Raw genomic sequence first — 12,812 nt, forward strand, 5'->3', positions numbered from 1 at the left:
ATATCAACGGGCCGTGACCACAATATTGCATGACATGATCCACAAGGAGGTTGAGGTGTACGTGGACAACATCATTGTCAAGTCCAAAGAAAGGGAGGGCCACTACACCGCCTTGCAAAAGTTCTTTCAAAGGATCAGAGAATTCCAGTTGCGGCTGAATCCTCAGAAGTGTACGTTCGGTGTCACAGCGGGGAAGATGTTGGGGTTTCTCATTACACAGAGAGGTATCGAAGTCGACCCTTCCAAAATCAAGGCCATCCTAGAAATGCCACCACCAAGGACTGAAAAGGAGGTGCGAGGCTTTCTTGGTAAAGTGCAATTCATAAAACGGTTTATCTCAAAATTAACCTTGACTGGTGAACCACTTTTTGGTCTCCTGAAGAAAGGAAAGAAATTCCAATGGGACGACCGATGCCAAGCTGCTTTTGAACAGATCATGGAATACTTACAGAACCCGGCCGTGTTGTCACCGCCAGAGCCAGGGAGACCATTGATATTGTATCTTTCGATAACCGAGACCACAATGGGCTGCATGCTCGCGCAAGAATCAGAGGACAAAGTGGAGAGAGCCATCTACTATCTGAGCAAGAAGATGCTAGAGTATGAGACTCGCTACACACCGTTGGAAAAGGCTTGCTTAGCTTTGGTATGGGCTACCAGGAAGCTGCGGCACTACCTGTTAGCTCACTCTGTAATGTTGGTTTCACGACTCGATCCCATCAAATATCTTTTCGAGAAACCAGCACTTACGGGTAGGCTAGCTCGTTGGTTGCTGTTGCTTTCCGAATTCGATCTGAAATATGTGACGCGCAAGTCAGTCAAAGGAAGAGCAGTAGCAGAATTCTTAGCCGACCATCCAGTTGAAGGGGGCAAAGCAGTTGAGTACTCATTCCCAGACGAGGCCATTTTGGGGCCTTTCCTTTGTCTATATAAGAAGCCTCCCCATTCCTTTGTCTTGGTTGAGTGAAAACCAGAGCAAAATATAGATATATATCTGATATACATTTTCTCTCTCTATATCTCCCTCTCTCTCTTTATTTTGTGTGAGTTTTATAGCCTAAAAGTATGTTTAGTTCATAGTATTGCACTAAAACACACACTATTACACCATACTTTCACTTGGGAGGCCTTGAGGGTTTGTTCTTGAAGTTTTGAACTGATTTTGATCATAAGAAGGGGCTGAGCTTGCTGTTCTTCAAGGGTTCTTCAAGGGTAACATTACTTACTTTATATTCCCCAATCTTGCACTAACCTTTAGCCTATCTTGCTTACTGTTTTAGACTTTGTGTATAACTGAAAAAAGTTTCATATTTGCATGCTTAATATGTTTCATTAAGGTCATTTTGGTGTTGGGTGTCCTCTACCCCCTCTTAGGCCTTGTTTGGCCTCGTTTTGAGCCTTCTTTGTTAAGCCTTGGAACTTTTGTGTATTGGCCTTCTGACCACTGAAATCCAGGGGATTTTTAGTGGTGGTGAAGTGGTTTTGAGGTCTTGCATAGGGGAGGGACACCCCTCTCCCTTTGTGTCTCTTTAGCGTGTATTTAAGGCTTATAAAGGTAGCATGCATGCCTAGCTTTGTTCGGCTTTCTTTCAGAGGTTATTTGGTATTTATTTAGCATGCTTTACCACTATCCCATGTTGGTTTGTTGACCCCTTGCTTGCATAATACACTTGCCATGTATTCCTCTATTTTGCTTAGAAATGCATATTGCCTTTGGACCATCATGCTTGCATGTTTTGGCTCAGCTTTGTGAAGCTTTAGGTCAAGTTTTGCCACACTTAAGGACTGTTTGGTACTGATTTGGTCATATTTTCCCTATTTGATATAACCACCATGCATTTTGGCTTGAGAGCCTTGGGTGTGTGGGTCACTAGCATGCTTTACTTGGCTTATTACCATAATTTGGCATCATTTGAGATCATATTTCAGTCCATGTAACGTGGTCTTACACTTGCGTTTGGCTCTCTTTCAATGCTTTGAAGTGTTGTAGTTTGGTGCCTCAAGAGTTGCTCATTATGTTTGCCACCATGTTTAGACATTTGGGATGCCATCTAAGTGGGTTTTGGGGATCATTCTAACATGCCATAGCTCTTATTTTGTTGGTATAATGTCCATGTTTGTCTTCTTTTAAGTGCGCTTGAAAGTTGGCTTTTATGCCTTAGTCTTAGGCCCATTGGTTTACATGCTTGTCTTGCATGTTGGCACCATCATTTTAGTACCTTTGGCCACTGTTTTGGGGTGTGGCTGAGGTTCCACCATCCTAGTGTAAGTCCATGCATTTGTGTCTTGTAGTATGATCATCAAATTGCATGATTGTTGCATCCTTGTAGTTAATGCATTATTACATGATTATCATTTTGCCTAGTTGTCTATCTAGGTAGCATTGTAGCATTGCATGCTTAGCACATTGCATATTTGCATGTTAGGTTGGTGTTTACATTTGACATGCTTTGCTAGCTTGAGTCATTTTGCATACTCGAGCCATATTGCATACATGCATTACATTTTGCTTGGTTTGGGGTGTCAAACCAAGCACGAGGGATGAGGTGCGTTCGTACTCAAAGTGACGTAACGCGCCTCGATCCTCGATCGCCGACGCCCTTGATCCCTACATGATAGGGCGTGAAGCTTTCGTTTGTTAGTTGCATGCATTGACATTGATTTGCTAACTTGGCCTCTTAGGCCATCACGCATCGAAATGTGCAATTGATGACCCGAAGGGTCGAGGGCCATGCTCCCTTGAGTCCATTGCATGATAGGGAGTGTGGCCATGCTCACATTTGCTTGAAAATTCCATGCCATACACTGCTTGCCCTCTGCTGCTGTCAACTCTAGGATTCTGCAGGAAGCAATGACTGGCCGGTCACCTACAGTGCCGATCGACCATCGGTGGCTGGCCGGTGGTACAACAGTTAGCCGATAAGCCCATCCCCGTGGTCGGTGGTGCTTTGAATTGGCCGGTGATATTCCAGAGTGATCAGGAATCAGTTCAGAGGTGCCCCAAGAATTTTCACAGTCCTCAGAGGAGCAGAGTAGTGTTAATAGAGGCAACAATGCTATGGCAGCGAGTTTCCCGGCGAGACGAGTCAAGCATGCATCATTCACGTATCCCGAGGCGGGGCTGTGGCCACCTTCTTTCTGCATTTAATTTGTTAATTAATTAGAAATTCTATAATAAGTAATTTATTATTATTTATTCGGACTGTAATATTTATTCGGACCCTCCGAGTGAGGGCAATTGTGTAATAAGTGTGCGTGAGTGTGTGTATGTCTCCCAACCCCACGCCTTTCTTCCCTTTTATTTACTAGCTTTCGATGCTTAGCCTAGGGCATGTTTCAATTAGCATACAGTATGATAGCACGTTTGCATCCATTCATTCGTTTTGCATGCACCGGGCTCGACGCATCATTCGAACTGCATTTGTATTCCAATTCCAAATTGAATATGTGTTAGTTGTAGCATTTCACATGTCATTGCAGATTAGCTGAGCCCATCTTAGTTGCATTTTGCATGTGTTGTATTAGCCATCTTAACATGTACTGGGATCATGCATATGATTACTAACTAGTTTCTGTTTTGGCTCGGAGTACTCGGTAAGTTCTCATGCTTTAGCATCCTTGCATGTGTGTGAGTGTTGCCATGACAGCATACTTACCATGAGGCTAGCTGCTTATGTGATATAACTGCTTGAGTGCCTGTGGATGGAGGTTGAATTACCTAAATTGGAATAATGCACTAAAACTGTGAGTTTTAAGCCCACTAGATAGTGGCAAAACCATCTTTTCTAAAGCCCACTTGAGGGTGGCAAAATCTGCATTTTAGCCTACTTGCGAGTAGCAAACCATTTTCAAAACAAACATGAAATGTTTTGTTCCCATTTATGCGATTTGGTCTATAATTGTTTGATGTGCGCATAACATAGTAATTCTAAGCTAATTACCGGAATAAGAGCATATAATGTTTTCAAAACAAGATATCATGGGTAGTAGAGGCCGATCTTTGATCGGTCGAGCGGGGGTGGTCATAGCTGACCTTCCCCAATCGTACCCAAGTTCCCGAGCTGAGGCAACTTTGGTGATGACGGACATATGGCCTTTGGCACCGAGTTAGGGTTTCCTAAATTCTCCCAAAATAAAATATTTAGGTGGCGACTCTGTATCTGGCAAAGCAGTCCATGTTTGGTACTTCTTTTCTAAAAATCTATTTTCTCAAAACGATTTGCCGGATTTGGACTCTTTGGTTCAGATTGAGAACCGTGACAATTCGAGTCCGAACTCTATCATGGGGCCCACAGGCGCGTCTACAGTTTCTGGCGACTCTGCTGGGGAATTTGGAGAATTTCACTCGAACTCATGATATCTTGTTTTGACTGCACTTATGTGTTTCTTTGCATTACATTTGCATTGGTGCGCCTAGGACACCGTGTTTGCCGTATGTTATTCCTGAACGGTTTGCCGGAGGCTTGCTTTGAGAAGCGTGCCATAAGGCTGACCGGTTGCGGGCTCTACCACGACGGGAACACAAACCCCAATTTTTACCAGGGCACCCTTTTTGACCATTCGACCTAGTGCATATTTGGAATCCATAGTGACCATTCCAAGCTAGGACAGGTTGCTTACCCGATCATAGGTTGTTTGAAACCGTTGCGTGCGTAGTGAAACCATATCTCCTGACAAAATAGGACAGAGAAACCCTATCCCAACATTGGGGTGTTTTGGCTCTCTATGCTTGCTATGCGCTTTTAGAGTGTGCCTCTACAGGGAATGCATGTATTAGTTTACAAGTTTGGGTATCAGGCCTGCGGGTACCAGCATCAGTATTTTGGGGCAATCAGTTCTACCTGAGGGTATCAGTTTACAGGCAGAACTTTAGGCCAAAATTCAGTAAAGATTCAAATCTGTTTTTGTGAAATAAGGCTGAGATGCTCTCTGTTTTCTCTTCTGCTAGGGGTAGTCCTGGAACCATAGCTTCAGAAGGCTCCGATATCCCCCGAGGTTCATCGGACTTGTGCTGATAGACTTTGTCAGGTCAGAGATTCAGTTCAAGGGCAATCAGTGTTCCTTTGCCAGAGGCAGGGTAAAAAGGCCAGTCAGGCACTAATCATCAGTTCAACAGTCTTCGGATCAGCAGTCATTATCCATCTCACCTGTCTGCGGTTCGGTTGAGATATCTGCTTTTACCACAGAGACAGATATACCGATAGATCAGTTAGATCAGGGCAGTAAGGCGGGAATGGAAGAGATGGTGCGCCAACTCCAGAATAGTATGAAAGCCATGCAGCAAGACGCTGTCCGTCAAGCAGAATTCGCCAAGCAACAGGCTGTGGTCATAGCCCAACAGGCAGAGACAATTGCTAGGTTAGAGCAGCAAACTGGAGTATCTACTTCACACCAGGCTCCTCCCCCACCAAGAGTTCCAACACTCGGGGAGACAGCTAATGTCCAGGAAGATACGGACATTCCGACACGGCCAGCTCCGCCCCCGGTTCTACCCCAGCAATCTAAAACACCCACCAACCTACCAGACCCCACCTTTGATGTCGAGATGGACCCCACAGCATTGAAATTGAGCAAGCTTGAGAAATTGTTCAAGAAGTCTCATGGGGCCCACTCTATTCCTGACATTGAAGATGGGTATACAGACTCGGCTGTGACGCTGCCGGACAGATTTAAGATGCCGCACATCGACCGCTTTGATGGATCTGGGGATCCCATGGTACATTTGCGGCTGTTTTCGAACATACTAAGGCCGATGGGCCTCACCGGATTATAGAAGCTATCATTGTTTGGCCGAACCCTATCTGGGATAGCCGCAATCTGGTACGCTAAATTGGAGAACTCTGTGAAACAGAATTGGGAAGAGATGGCTGTGGCCTTCAATGATCAATACTCCTACAACGCACATATTGAGGTCACAACTAGTGATCTTGAAGTCACCCGCCAAGAGCCAAAGGAGAGCTTCTCAGAATTCGTGGCCCGCTAGAGGGCCAAGGCCTCAATGATGACCATTAGGCCAACGGATAAGGATCAAATACGGATGGTTATGCGCAACCTCCAGTCCAAACTAATGCAGAAAATGATCGTGCTCCCCTTCTCTACATTTTTCAGATTTGCATTAGATTGAAGTACAGATCGAGGACGCTATGAAGCAGGGCCTCATTGACCAGGACAAGGAGCAGCCTAGGAGGGCGTTTTCCCGCAATTCAAGTGCGACCACCAGCGGTGATGCAGCTGCAAAATCTTCTGAAGTGGGAATGGTCACCACCACCACACCAAGAGTAGCCACCCCCTTTATTGGTACATCCACTTCGAACACCAGAACATCAGACTATCTACCTTGAGGCAAGAGGGTTTTCACCCCACTCTATATGCCTTTGTCTAAAGCCCTAGGGGTCCTACTCAGGAAAGGACATCTGAAACCATTGGAACAACGGTCTCTACCCGATCCTCTCCCTCCAAAGCACGACTCGACTAAGTACTGTCCTTTTCATCAACAAACCGGTCATGACACCGACCGTTGCGTCCGTCTCCGCCTTGAGATACAAAATCTGATTGGCAACGAGGTCATTCCCACACCAGGTCCTGCGAAGTCTATCGACACTTGATCAGTGAACTTGTGGGGGATAATGTGATGTGATCAGGGGATGAACCACCTACGGGCGACACTTAGTTTACTCCAGATGTGGCATATGGCACGCACTGTTTTGAGCATTTGTGAATGCTGGTTTTTGTACTTTCTGACTCGGGTATTGAGTCCGTTTTGCTATGTCGTTTAGAGTCGGTCCCGTTGTATAGAGTCAGTCTTTTCATATTGAGTCAGTCTGGTCTATCTTGTTGTATCAAGTCAGTCCTGTTTTGTTAGAGTCGGGTGATTTCGGGGGTGCTACCTCGGACATCACTTACTTGTTTTGTGTTTGTCTTTTTGCTTTCTTTTGAGTCTATTTCCGCCTTGAAGCTAGTTACGCCAACAGATCTGAAGGGAACAGCAGCGATTTTCACACTCTTGTGTTTGCTTCTGCCGCGTGCCAGTTGTGCCAGAAATTCTAAATGAGATGGCAGTATTTGACTAGAAGCTATGTCTTTTTTGTGCGTTGAATTCATTGCATCGACCTAAGTTTTCCAAAACTTTTTTCGAAACATTGTGATAAAAACGAAGAGGAAGGAATTCCTTGGATTTTGCAAAATTTGATCAATTGAGAGAAAGAGAGGCATGCTAAACCCTTAATGATCGAGATCATGCTTGTTAATGTGAGTACTGAGAAGGATCCTGACTTAACCTAGATTGGTTCCGCACTGTCTTCAGCGTGAGCGATTTGTCGCTTTCTTAAAAGATTTCAAAAACAGTTTTGCGCGATCTTGTGAAGACCTGTGTGGAATCACTCTTGAGATTGTGCAGCCTAGGATTGCTCTCAGCCTCAAGACTTGAGCCCTTGCTTTAAAACCTTGAACCACAATCCGGAGTGTTCAATGATCGACCATCAAGAGAGACCTGTGCAGCCAGATTGGAAGCAGCCCTCGAACAAGAGGCACCAAAGTCAGATCAAGAAGATCAGATCTCGGCGGAAGAAGATTGTGAAGCTAGAACAGAAGCACCCCTCTAACTAGTTGCAAAAATGTCCAATGTGCTCGAAGAGCCGAAAATGGGTCCTTCAACAAATCAATACAATAGTCATTTTCCTGGACTCAGATAAGTTCAGGATCCCAAAACCATTTGACATGAACTTGTTACACTTTTACCCTTTGAGAGGCTCGCTGGGCTGAAAACCTGGAAGGGCGACCCAGGCAAAAGTTAGAGCAAGAGAAAAATACAAAAAAGGAGAATGCAAAAAAAAAAAAAAAAGACAAAGAAAAATGAAGAAAATGAAAAGAAAAGATAAAAACAATTGAGAAGAAAAGAAGAAAAACATAGCTCGCAAGGTTGAAAACCCGGAAGGGCGGCCTTGGCAAAAGTTAGAGCGCAAAAGGAGAGGTTAATACCCGAGTGTACCTTAACCCGGACTACGTAAGGCTTGATTCCCATGTTTGGGATACGTAGGCAACTTCATTCTGAAGTCCAGCCGTGAAACACTTCAAATTCGATTGTGTCCATGTGATGGTTCTGGTCATCTTTGTCTTCTCTGTATCCGAGAGTTCGGTTGTGATCGTCACTCTGAGGACTGATTACAATGCGCTGCAGTGCTATCCAAATAAGGGGTAACTTTCCGTTACCATACAGTGCGCCGCGGTGCTATTCAAACATGGGGCAACTTTCCGTTGTCATGCAGTGTCCTTCATACAAGAGGCAGCTTTCCATTGTTTTCGATCCGAGGTTGTGCATCTCAAAAGTAGGTTCCGTGCTCGTTGAGCAATGACCGTTTTCAAAAATAGTTTTTGAGAATTTTTACTGAGGTTAACTAATTCTCTCAAAAATTATTCCATTTTTCTAAAACTAGACCATTTTCTTGGACCCAAAAAGGAAAATTTTCAGTGGTTATAACCTGACTTGCATGATTTCAAATCAAAAATCGAACAACCATGTTAATCTAACTCTCATTTTGGTCAAAATTGTTTTAGTAGAAAGCCAAAAACCAAAAATGGTCAAAATGATGAACTAGGGGCACAGTTGAGTCAGGCTTCCTGTCTTTCCCCCATTTTCAACATACTCGCCAAGAAGGGCACTCTACATGCCAGAAGAGGGCACAACTGAAGTTAACAACAAAGGGCTGAAAGCTCTCTCATCCTCCAAGCAACGAGGTATCAAGCCAAGTGTGAAGCACGAACGGGAACGGATCAAGATATTCCAGTCCTTTGTTTGGACTGATCTAATCACGTCCAAACTCCCCAGTAGAGCATCGTCAACCAATGTCAGTTGCAGATCTGCTGCACATCCAGCCGCATCGCAACCCCTTTATGGGAAAGTTCACTGTTGTGCGCAAAAGAAAAAGAATCCACTTGAATGCTAGGGGCAAGAGCCCGCAACTTCTTGTTTATCCACCAACCACCCAGGGGAGGGATAAAAAAATGAGAGATTGAAGAATAGAGAGATGTGCACTGAGAGAAAAAGTGAGAAAAGGACCTTTTCAGAAAAACAGAGATTGAGTGCCAGAGTGATGTGAGAATCACAAATGAGAAACGGATGAGAAGTCTCTCGTCTTTGTAACACGTCTGTATATCGTGTCTTTTGTTTTGATTGTCTCGATTCTTGCTTTGAGTCGTTCCGAGTGTGTCTCGATGTGTTTAGGTTGTTTAGCTTTTTGTTTTCCATTATTGAGTCTTTTTCGCTGTATTCAGTTATAGGCTTAATACCCGGTTGAGAACTCATTTCTCAATTTCAAAAAAAAAAAAAAATTGTTTTGCGCTCCGAGTGTCGTGCCATTCTCCACATTTGTGCAAAACAAGATTCTCTCTTTCACAAATTGCAGGGTTCAACCCAGGTCATGTGAGAATAGTAGAACAAGGACCTATCTGGAGCTATATAGGTTCCAGACTGCAAAGTAACAGAAAAGAGGGAAAATTTACAGCATCTTAGTGTGTTTCAACTTCAGCAAATTCCAAGACTGCATTCCGGGTGCACCTTTTCAGGCCTCGCCATTTCTCTGGAGTATGAGTGTATCTCAACCCCAAGCTTAAGCCTGCTTCAAGTCAGAATAGCAATTAAAAGCAGCTGCAGATGTTATCTCTCGCCAATATAAACAGGGTGTACCCTTTTCAAGCGGAGTGTGTTACAAACCCCTCTGAGAGGTAAATGGGAGGTCACGTTTGGATTTGGTCTCGTTAAGGCTTTTATTTCCTTATTCGGCATTTTGTTTCAAACACGATTTTGAAGTTGCACATTCATCGCATCGTTATGCACACCATTTCTCGCATTGTTACGCACACCATTCGTTGCATTGTTATGCACATCTATCTGGCATTGTTATACTCGTTACTTGCATTTTTATGGACATCTATCTTGCATTGTTATGCACGCTCTCTTATTCGGAAGCACTGGGATACGTCCTTATCTTTCACCTTCTCATTCTGAAACACCGGGATACGTCCCTATGTTTCTCCTTCTTATTTGGAAACACCGGGATATGTCCCTATGTTTCTCATTCCTTCCGAAACACCGGGATACGTTCCTATGTTTCTTCTCCTTGTTTTGAAACACCGGGATACGTCCCTATGTTTCTTCTCCTTTTTCAAAACACTGGGATACGTCCCTATGTTTCTCATTCCTTTTTCGAAACACTGGGATACGTCCCTATGTTTCTTCTCCTTTTCTAAAACACCAGGATACGTCCCTATGTTTCTCATTCCTTCCGAAACACCGGGATACGTCCCTATGTTTCTCATTCCTTTCCGAAACACTGGGATACGTCCTTATGTTTATTCTCCTTGTTTTGAAACACCGGGATACGTCCCTATGTTTCTTCTCCTTTTTCAAAACACTGGGATACGTCCCTATGTTTCTCATTCCTTTTTCGAAACACTAGGACACATCCCTATGTTTCTTCTTCTTTTCTGAAGCACCGGGATACGTCCCTATGTTTCTCCTTCCTTCCGAAACACCGGGATACATCCCTATGTTTTTCCTACCATTCCGAAACACCGGGATACGTCCCTATATTTCTCCCTCTTCGGTTAAAAATGTTCGGAATACGTTCCAATGCTCACACCATTCCGAAACACCGGGATACGTCCCTATGTTTCTCCATCTTCGGTTAAGAGCATTTGGAATACGTTCCAATGCTCGCACCATTCCGAAACACCGGGATACGTCCCTATGTTTCTCACTCAATTCAAAACACCGGGATATGTCCCTATGTTTCTCCCCCCTTAGTTAAGAGCATTTGGAATACGTTCCAATGCTCACACCATTCCGAAACACTGGGATACGTCCCTATATTTCTCACTCAATCCGAAACAGCGGGATGTGTCCTAATGTTTCTCCTTCTTTGGTTACGAGCATTTGGAATACGTTCCAATGCTTATACCTTTTCGAAACACCGGGACATGTCGCTATCTTTCTCCCTCTTTGGTTAAGAGCATTTGGAATACATTCAAATGCTTGAACCACTCTGAAACACCGGGACACGTCCCTATGCTTCACATTCCTTTCCGAAGCACCGGGATACGTCCCTATGTTTCTTCTCCTTTTCCGAAACACTGGAATATGTCCCTATGTTTCTCTCTTTGTTCCTTCCTCACACAGTTTCGGCGTGCTTGGAATTTGACTTAGGTTGTGTTGTATGCACTCCTAATTGTTTGTTTTGGACCTCCTCTCACGATTCTAGAATGGTTGGAGTTTGTCACCCTTTGCATCTTTACTGTGATAGCATTTCATTCACCCTACCTTGCGCACCACCTGTACTTGTTAGTACATTGCATTGTTTTGAATACGAATCGGCTTCGCGAAAGCGTTTAAGTCCAATTACAAGCCGACTTCGCGAAAGCGTATAAGTCCAATTACAAACCAGCTTCGCGTCAGCGTCTAAGTCCAATTACAAATCGGCTTCATGTATTGTATAAGTCCAATTTTCAAACAGGCTTCGCATAGCGTATAAGTCCAAATTTCAAACCGGCTTTGCGTAGCGTATAAGGCCAATTCTCAAAGTCTTCTTGCATATCATTTGCATCCTGCCCCTAATCTACGCTGGTTTGATTCCTTGCAAAGGGATACGTTGGCAGCCTACGGGCCCAACCATTTATTTATCTGTAGCTTGTATGCTTTGCCCAAGTCTTCGGCCTTGTCAAAAATGGGTCGTCTCTGGGCTTTGACAACCACTCCCGTCATTGTTATGACTTCCGAGTTCTGTCAAAGAGGGGCAACTGTAGACACCCCATTTTTGACCGTCCCCATGTTCGTGTTTCGTTTTGAGTTCCCGGAGGTCTCGGCTACGTGCCTTGCTTCAGAATCTCTCAGCTCGGCTGTTTGGTGTTTGGTTTTGCACCAAACACTTGTGTTTTTGTTTCTAAGGATAGAGAGTAGCTTGTTAGCTACCCCTGGCACCCACTGGCCATGGCTTGAGGCCACCGGCCATGTTTTGAGGCTACCGGCCATTGGTGAAATATACCAATGGCCGGTCGGCATTTGGTGTAGCCGACCGACCATATGTTTGGCCGACGGCATCCTTTTCTGGCCGGTACCACTTTTTTTGTCTTTTTCAGGCATGGTGCATGCCAGTTGTGCCACCTGGAATGCACAAGACCTGCCCCCGTGCATATATGTTGTAATTTTCCACATTTAACCCCTTTTTTTTGCACCCTTTGCTCAAAGCTTCTTGAGGAAGCTTTGACCCCTTGTCTTGGCTTCCTCAAGAAGCTTGCACCTTTGGGGTAGCTTCCATTGGAAGCTTGGCTCTTTTGACCTGTTTGCAATAGCCTCTCTAAGAAGCTTGGGGCCTTTCCTTTGTCTATATAAGAAGCCTCCCCTTTCCTTTGTCTTGGTTGAGCAAAAACCAGAGCAAAATATAGATATATATCTGATATACACTTTCTCTCTCTATATCTCCCCCTCTCTCTTCATTTTGTGTGTGTTTTATAGCCTAAAAGTGTGTTTAGTTCATAGTATTCCACTAAAACACACACTATTACACCATACTTCGAATTGGGAGGCCTTGAGGGTTTGTTCTTGAAGTTTTCAACTGATTTTGATCATAAGAAGGGGCCTGAGTTTGCTGTTCTTCAAGGGTTCTTCAAGGGTAACATTATTTACTTTATATTCCCCAATCTTGCAGTAACCTTTAGCCTATCTTTCTTACTGTTTTAGACTTTGTGTATAACTGAAAAAAGTTTCATATTTTGATTCTTAATATGTTTCATTAAGGTCATTTTGGTGTTGGGGGTCGTCC

The sequence above is a fragment of the Camellia sinensis genome, chromosome 1 (assembly GCF_055761805.1).
Source record: "Camellia sinensis isolate YWXY chromosome 1, ASM5576180v1, whole genome shotgun sequence".
NCBI classification, from domain to species: domain Eukaryota; kingdom Viridiplantae; phylum Streptophyta; class Magnoliopsida; order Ericales; family Theaceae; genus Camellia; species Camellia sinensis.